The sequence below is a fragment of the Uloborus diversus genome, unplaced genomic scaffold, assembly GCF_026930045.1.
Source record: "Uloborus diversus isolate 005 unplaced genomic scaffold, Udiv.v.3.1 scaffold_736, whole genome shotgun sequence".
NCBI lineage: Eukaryota > Metazoa > Arthropoda > Arachnida > Araneae > Uloboridae > Uloborus > Uloborus diversus.
In genome coordinates, this window is record NW_026558941.1 from 93,622 (window position 1) to 100,893 (window position 7,272).

At 34.2% G+C, this 7,272-nt stretch overlaps 1 non-coding gene across 1 annotated transcript; it reads right to left on the bottom strand.

Moving 5' to 3' along the window:
- Nucleotides 1-6,205: 6,205 nt before the first annotated feature.
- Nucleotides 6,206-6,328, bottom strand: LOC129233799 (U6atac minor spliceosomal RNA). The gene has a single exon (XR_008581491.1). It is a non-coding gene; the product is annotated as a U6atac minor spliceosomal RNA (small nuclear RNA).
- Between the last annotated feature and the right edge of the window lie 944 nt (nt 6,329-7,272).

Here is a 7,272-nt window from a genome sequence, read left to right on the forward strand (position 1 = left end):
AGTGGCGTAGCTAGACCCGACTTTCGGGGGGGGGGGGGGTTACTTCTTTTATATATATATATATATATATATATATATATATATATATATATATATATATATATATGTGTGTGTGTGTGTGTGTGTGTGTGTGTGTGTATGTATAATCGCTTGGAATTTTTTCCTTTTCTTCTTCTTTTTCCTTTCTCTTCTCTCTTCTTTTTCTCTTTTTTTTTTGAGACTAACTTTTCGGGGTGGGGGGTTGTCCCCAACCCCCCCCCCCCCTTAGCTACGCCCCTGATTTTAATTGATTCAAAATGAATGAAAGAATGAAGACTGATTAAGAAAATGAAAATAAATAAATAAGCAACAAATAACGAACATAAAAAAACTGCTTGTTTTTGCTACATTAAATTTAGCTTTATAAAGATTTTTGAACATAGAAATATTTCTTATATTGATATCAAAAGCATTACTTATTTATTTTTTTCTATAAAAGGAAAAATATACAATTTTCCGATTTAAATGGAACAAAGTTTAGCATTAGCTTAAAAATTCCGGAAGGAAATATATGCCTGGGATGCCCACCTACGGGGGGGGGGTGCTGTTAGGGGTGTGGCATCCATGTATATGCAGAGGAAAGTTTGAAAGAGTAATACTAGAAATATGTAGAAGCTTAAAACAAGGTATCCTATCCAGGACGGGATCGATACATTTTAGGCCTCCCTGCAACAAAATCTGTATAGCCCCTCCCCAGAGGCCATCAGTGTATATTTGTAACGTTAAATAAGTCTTAGTGCTAGGTTTTTTCAATTTTTTTCTTTAATTTCAGAGGCCGTTGGACTCCTTAAGACGTAGGGCACCCCACACTGCGGGGATCCTATCTCGCCTCCCCCCCCCCACTCTAAAAAAGAGATTAAGAACCTCTGAATAATTTAATGGTTTAGTGGGCACACCTAATTAATAGATTAATTTGTATAAAGTTGAAAACTGAAATTATTTCAATCAGAGGTCATTTTTATTTGAAACTAGATGCAGATAGAAATATTCAGAAATAAATTGGGAAGTTAAGGAGGGGGGGGGGGTGTATTTTGACACATTATATTTTTTCAACATTCTTATATGCATAAGAAACAGATGTCTCCATTAGTTTATATTTATTTCTTGAAAGTACACTATCTATTATTTAAAATTTTCAACAACATTTTTATACCAAAACAATACTAGAATGAAAGGTAGTTAGATAGTAGACATTTTTTTAATGAAACAAAATTAAAACAACTCAGAGCACCAAAAAAGGACTTGTACTTATTTTGAATTTTTATGACAAAGCAAAAACTAGAAATTGAAAATAATTTAGCATGAGGAAAACTCATTTATTTCATGCTAAGTTTTCAGATCAATAGCATGATCTTATAGTTTGTAATCTTGTTGTTGTAAACAACATAGATCTCTGTTGTTCAATTTACTTTTTGGTGTTATTGTATCTATAAACTTTATTTAAAACACAAAATTTTCAGCATTTTCATCCGAAAAAGAAAACATTAGTTCAATTAAAAACTTCAGTCACTATACTAGCTTGCAAGTTAACTTGTCAGTGACGTCATTACGCGCGGAGGAAAAACACTGAGTGAAAAGACCGCCTGTAGGTTTGTAAGGAGGATCTCCGATAAGACACCGCACTCGCAGTTGCCTGCTTGGCGAATTAATCCGCTTTGGCATACTTCAACGAGAGTAGAGCACTTGAGCAAAATCGCGCCAAACGCAGAATATCCGGAGATTGCCAACTGTTTGTGAGCTCTGATTGGCTGGTTCGTTCAGTTGGCAAATGAATGTATGGATCCGCGCTGCACCGCTCTTAAAATTGAAACGGGAGTGGATCGTTCTATTTCCCTTACAGGTGGGGAAGGTAGAGATATTCGCTGCTCTCGAAGCAAACTAATGCGCATGCTCAGAAACTTTGCGCTGAAGAGCGGGGGAATTGTTTCTTTTATATTCTGTGGTTACGATTTTGTTTTTACAGCGTGCTATTTTGCCATGTGTGACCATTTTAAAACAAAAAGGCCGTTTTCAGGGCCAACTTCAATTGATTTGGATGACGACTCGGAACGGATTTTGGATAATGAATTAATGGATACGGATCAAATATTGACTTCAGACAATAATGTTGACGACTCGGAGCGGATTTTGGATGATGAAAGTGAACTGAAACATTAATGTTATGACAGTAAATTACTGCACCTAAGCCAGGGCTAAGGCAGAACCTCATGCAATATAACATATATTTGCATTAAGTTGATGATTAATGATGCAGAATGCTTACTTTAAAAGGAACTAAGATAGCATCTTTAGTTAAACATTTGATTGTGTATAAAATAATTTGGATGAACTTTAGTGATGAAAACGTTTTGTGCAGTTATTCATTAAAAAAAAAAAGGAATAAAGAATTGAATCTTAAATTTAGATAAATTCAATCAATAATATCTTTAATTATATATTCTAGTAGATTCTGTGTCATGATTAATCAAAGACAATTGATCAATCGTTTAAAATACAGCTAATACAAAAACAAATCAAAATTTTCATGAAATTCTTAAACTCAATGTGTACTATAATCAAGTATTTATAAGTCTTGCTAAAAAATTCAAAAAATGAACCGAGTACAGATTTAATAATTTTCAGTAAGCAAAATATACAGTTCATTTTTTGCTCTTTTTTTTTTTTTTTTTTTTTTTTGTTTTGCTAAAAAAATTAATTAAGTAGAGAAGAAAGTGATTTTATAATAATAATGACTCAAAAGTACAATTAGAACAAAAGAAAATGTAACTCGTAGGCAGGGCGCCCCAAACTTAAATTTGGGGAGGGCAGAAATTCTTAATTTGCGGAACAGAATTCCAACTTGTGCCAAATGATAAAATACGGTTATACACATATCGATCTTATAAAAACGGATATTCTGACATTGGAAATCAATCTTGCAAAGATGTCGCCAAATCGTCGTTAGAGAATATTTGCCGAATAAGGAAAATTTTCCAGGAGTGAAGTAGTACCTCAGCTTGTAGAAAAATTTTATTTTAAAATATAAAAAACTTGAAAATCATTATTGCTGTTTCAATTTGAAACCAGTAGATGGCGCCACTATATTAAATTCAGGAAGAAATATTCTTCCTTTCCCCACCTGCAATAGTAATGGAACGATCCACTTCCATAGGGAGTGAGTTTGGAAATGGAGGGGCTAGTCTGTTCTCTAGAAGATTTTTTAAATATATATGCAAAATAAATCGTCAAATTTGTCATTTGCATTGAGCTCTCATGCACAGGTGTTATTTCTTAATCCTCTCCGCTCTTTCATTGGCGGAGAGCGGATCATTTTTAAATAACATAACATGGAGGGACTGCAAAATCAAACAGAAATGGCATTTATAATACTTATAAGCAGTTTGCTACCCTCAGCACTGGTAGTTTAAATCCTGGCGCGTTTGTCTTGTGCCGATCGACGGAGAAAAAGTGAGGTCAGATCTGACGAAAATCCAGATGGCGCTGCGCTCGAGGAGTACGATATGCTTCTCAATCAGACTCGATTTAAATCGGCGATTGCATGCTGATTTTCGCAGTTTAAAAACCCCGTTTTTAGGATTGAACATATTTCTGCGCAAAGGACAAATTCTGTTATAGGTGCTATATTTGTTACATGGGTGTTCATTTATTTTTTGAAGCATATAAAATACCTAAATGCTAATATATCTTCAATGAAAATAGTAGACTATAGGGAGCCCATTCATTAATTACGTAAGGGCCCCGAGGGGGAGGGGGAGTCAAACTCATTCTTACGTAATATTTGGCAAGTCGGATTTCACAATTAGAAATCGCGCGGTCAAGTGATTTGGCAGAGGTTATGTCCCCATTTGCGGTCTGGAAGGTAAGAAACGTGTTAGGATAAGATGTTTTTTTTATTTGTTTTACAAAGAATGAATAATGTAAAATATAATTAAAGAGTCGCACTGTGTATGGCATGTTTTATTTTTAATTAATATTACATTAAAAAAAAAATGTCGAAAAAACATTCAGTTTAAATTCTAACTTTTCAGTAATTATTTCTTTACGCAAAAGGTTTGATTTAATAATGTGAATTTAATAAACTATTCCACTGATGTAACGATTCCAAGATTTGTTATTTTATCATTTTAAAAAGCGAAAATGGAATCTTACGTACGAAAAGGGGGGGGGGGGGGGGTCTTACGTACCTTTACATGGGGGAGGGGGGTCAAAAATTGCCAAAATCATCCTTACGTAATTAATTAATGGCCCCTAACTATTCAATAACTGCGCGTCTCTTATTACTCTACTAAAATAAAGCTGAAAGTCTCTCGTCTGGATCTCTATGACGCGCATAGCGCCTAGACCGTTCGGCCGATTTTCATGAAATTTGGTATAAAGTTAGTTTGTAGCATGAGGGTCCTTCAAGCGATTTTTCAAAAATTCGATTTTTTTTCTTTTTCTATTCCAATTTTAAGAACATTTTCCCGAGCAAAATTATCATAAGGTGGACGAGTAAATTACCAAGTTATCATAACGTGGAACCGTAACATGGGCAAGTCAATTGGCGAGAAATTCACCATATATTTTTGTAAATATACAGGCGAACCAACAGGCCTTTTAATTTTCTACTACGGGCAAAGCCGTGCGGGTACCAAATAGTTGTTAATATAAAGAATATGACATTATTAGAAGGGATGGAAATAAGCTGAACTCTAAAAGTTTAATTATACGCACAAAATTAAATGCTATGCGCACAGAACAAAGTTAGACATCGTGAACAAAATCAGAAAGGATTCAAAAATAATCATGAACTTCAGTGGCCCTTTAAATCATTCGTGTATTTTCAATGAGCGGGGGGGCTCCCAATAGTCTGGAACACATACGTAAAAATATTTTAACCTTCCTCCCCTCCCCCATAATTTATTCAGCTAGATGTATATCTCTTTCAATTACTCGTAACAAAAAAAGAACAAGCAAAGATATAAACAAAAGCAATTGAGACCTTATAAAGCATATGCGCAGAGCAGAGATTCACTGTCTGTTTGCATTAAAAAATCTATCCTATTGAGAGGCCCAAATAAGAAACTGACGCCTGTACATGAAGGTCAAATACCATGTGACTCGAATATGATGAAAGTTATAGCCATTTAGCGCCATCTATTATCGTTTTAAATATTCAATTCAATCATTCCATTTCGAGGAAAGCATTAAGACGTTGGGACGTCAGCGTCGATCAGAGCGCGTAGCAGGAAAGTGCCTCTGGGCTGATAAGAGAAGAATCGTTGCGTCGCACCCGTGAGACGCTGGGTGCGAACGGGTTAAATTTTAGGAACGCAGTTAAACATTTCTGAATGAACTGATGATTAGATTACAATATGTGTAGTTAGCAACAATAAATATTAATTCTGTTTCATATAGAAATGCATGTCTTTGCATTTTCATAATTTCTCATACTAACGGTTACTACTAAAAGCAGCTAATACGAAAAAACTTATGAATTCTTGGCATTTCGTTTCAACCGAGTTAAACTTACTTGAAGTTTCAATTGCTGGATATTTCATCCATTTCCAACCATCATACATTCACGCAAAAATGTTGAAATAGAGTGCAGGGTCCGCGCTAAGCATTCACCACCGTGCCAAATGCTGTATAAACTTAAATTCAGAGAAGCACTCTCTGATTCGGCAAAAGCATTGGGAAAAGGAAATTCTTCAAAAATTCTATCATCAAAATTAAGTCATAAGATTATTGAAAAATTCAGTTAGGGAAAATAAACCCCGCCAAACAAGTGCAAGAGTGTATGCTGCTTCTTTAAAACATAAGTACAAGTTTTGGCACTTTTACACTTTCTAAAATCATCTTTTGTCCTCTGATTTGTTACTATTAGTCTTTGGCAAAGAATTTTGAAATTTGTGGCTACAATTTGAAATCTCTATCAAGGGCCCTGGAAAGAGCAAAATGTTTTTCTCTTGTCCAGCAATCATAGCAAATAAAAATCAATTCGTTAAATAAATCTTAATATGGCATGTGCATTGTGCATGTGAGTGCGGTTTGGTTAAATTACCGCACTTCCAATATCTTATAGCTCTTTTCCACAAAATTACCAAGACAAAGATTTTCTCCACTGAATGAAAAATTGTTCTCCTTCTTGTGAGCAAAAGTGTACATTAAGTTAAATTAATTAAGAAAAAAAATGTGGTTAAGTTGCCGCGAAGTAAGCGGCAGTGCCTTAACCGTATGTGTGTTAGGCCCAGAGGCCGTTCCGTCCTTGTCAAGGGGAGTGCTAACCTTCTCTCCTTTCATATAACACATTTAGTGCTTTTCTTGGTATGACTATATATACTGTTTCAGTCCCATCAAAACTAAAAACTGGTAGTTAGAATTAAAGATGCTAATTTCAGTTATTAATAAGAAAAAAGAAAGAAAATTGCTTCAAAAAGATCAGGTTTGAATAATTTATAGCTTCAGTTTTCTTTAATGCAGTATTTTACCTGATTTTTTGGGGAGATTAATAATTCTTTTTTCTTGAATTAGGTACGTTATTTAAGTTTTGGATTATAGAAGAATTTTTTTTTCTTGGTATAGTGAGAAAATAAGAAGCAATATTTTGCAATAGTGCATTACGGGGAGAGATATTTGAAACCAAACCTCTCCCAGAGCTCTTCAACTCATATAGCCAATCCTATTATGGTAGTTTATACAAATATGCGAGTAGTTATAACCAAAAATCTCACTAAGAAGGTAGTTTCTGCTTATGCTACTGATACTTTTCACAATAAGTACTTCCATTCAATCAAACAACTCTTTTTTTTTAATTCAAACACTAATTTTCTTTCGAGTACGGAATTTATATAATATTTAAATTGGGAGATAGCATTGTTAAAGCTTTATGCATTGAGTTACTCAAAAAGTTTTCTGTCAATTAAAATTTGAAAGTGATAGTGCCAATGATCAAGGAGCACTTTAATTTGAATTTATTTCTTAATTTTGATGAAAAAAAGGATGGATTGGCTACAATGAATCTCCGAACTAATATTAACTTTTATGGCCATAGATGGCAGCACACTACACTATCTCCTGAATGAGATTTAAAAAAAAATTCCCGTCCTAGTTTTTCGAAGCCGTGATTTTTCACATAAGATTAAACTAGAAAACCAGTACTAGATTTTAAGGTAGAATAGGCACAGAGGGCACATGCCCGATGCTAAGACGTAAAATCATATTAAATATCCCATTAAGTAATTTTTTTAATTT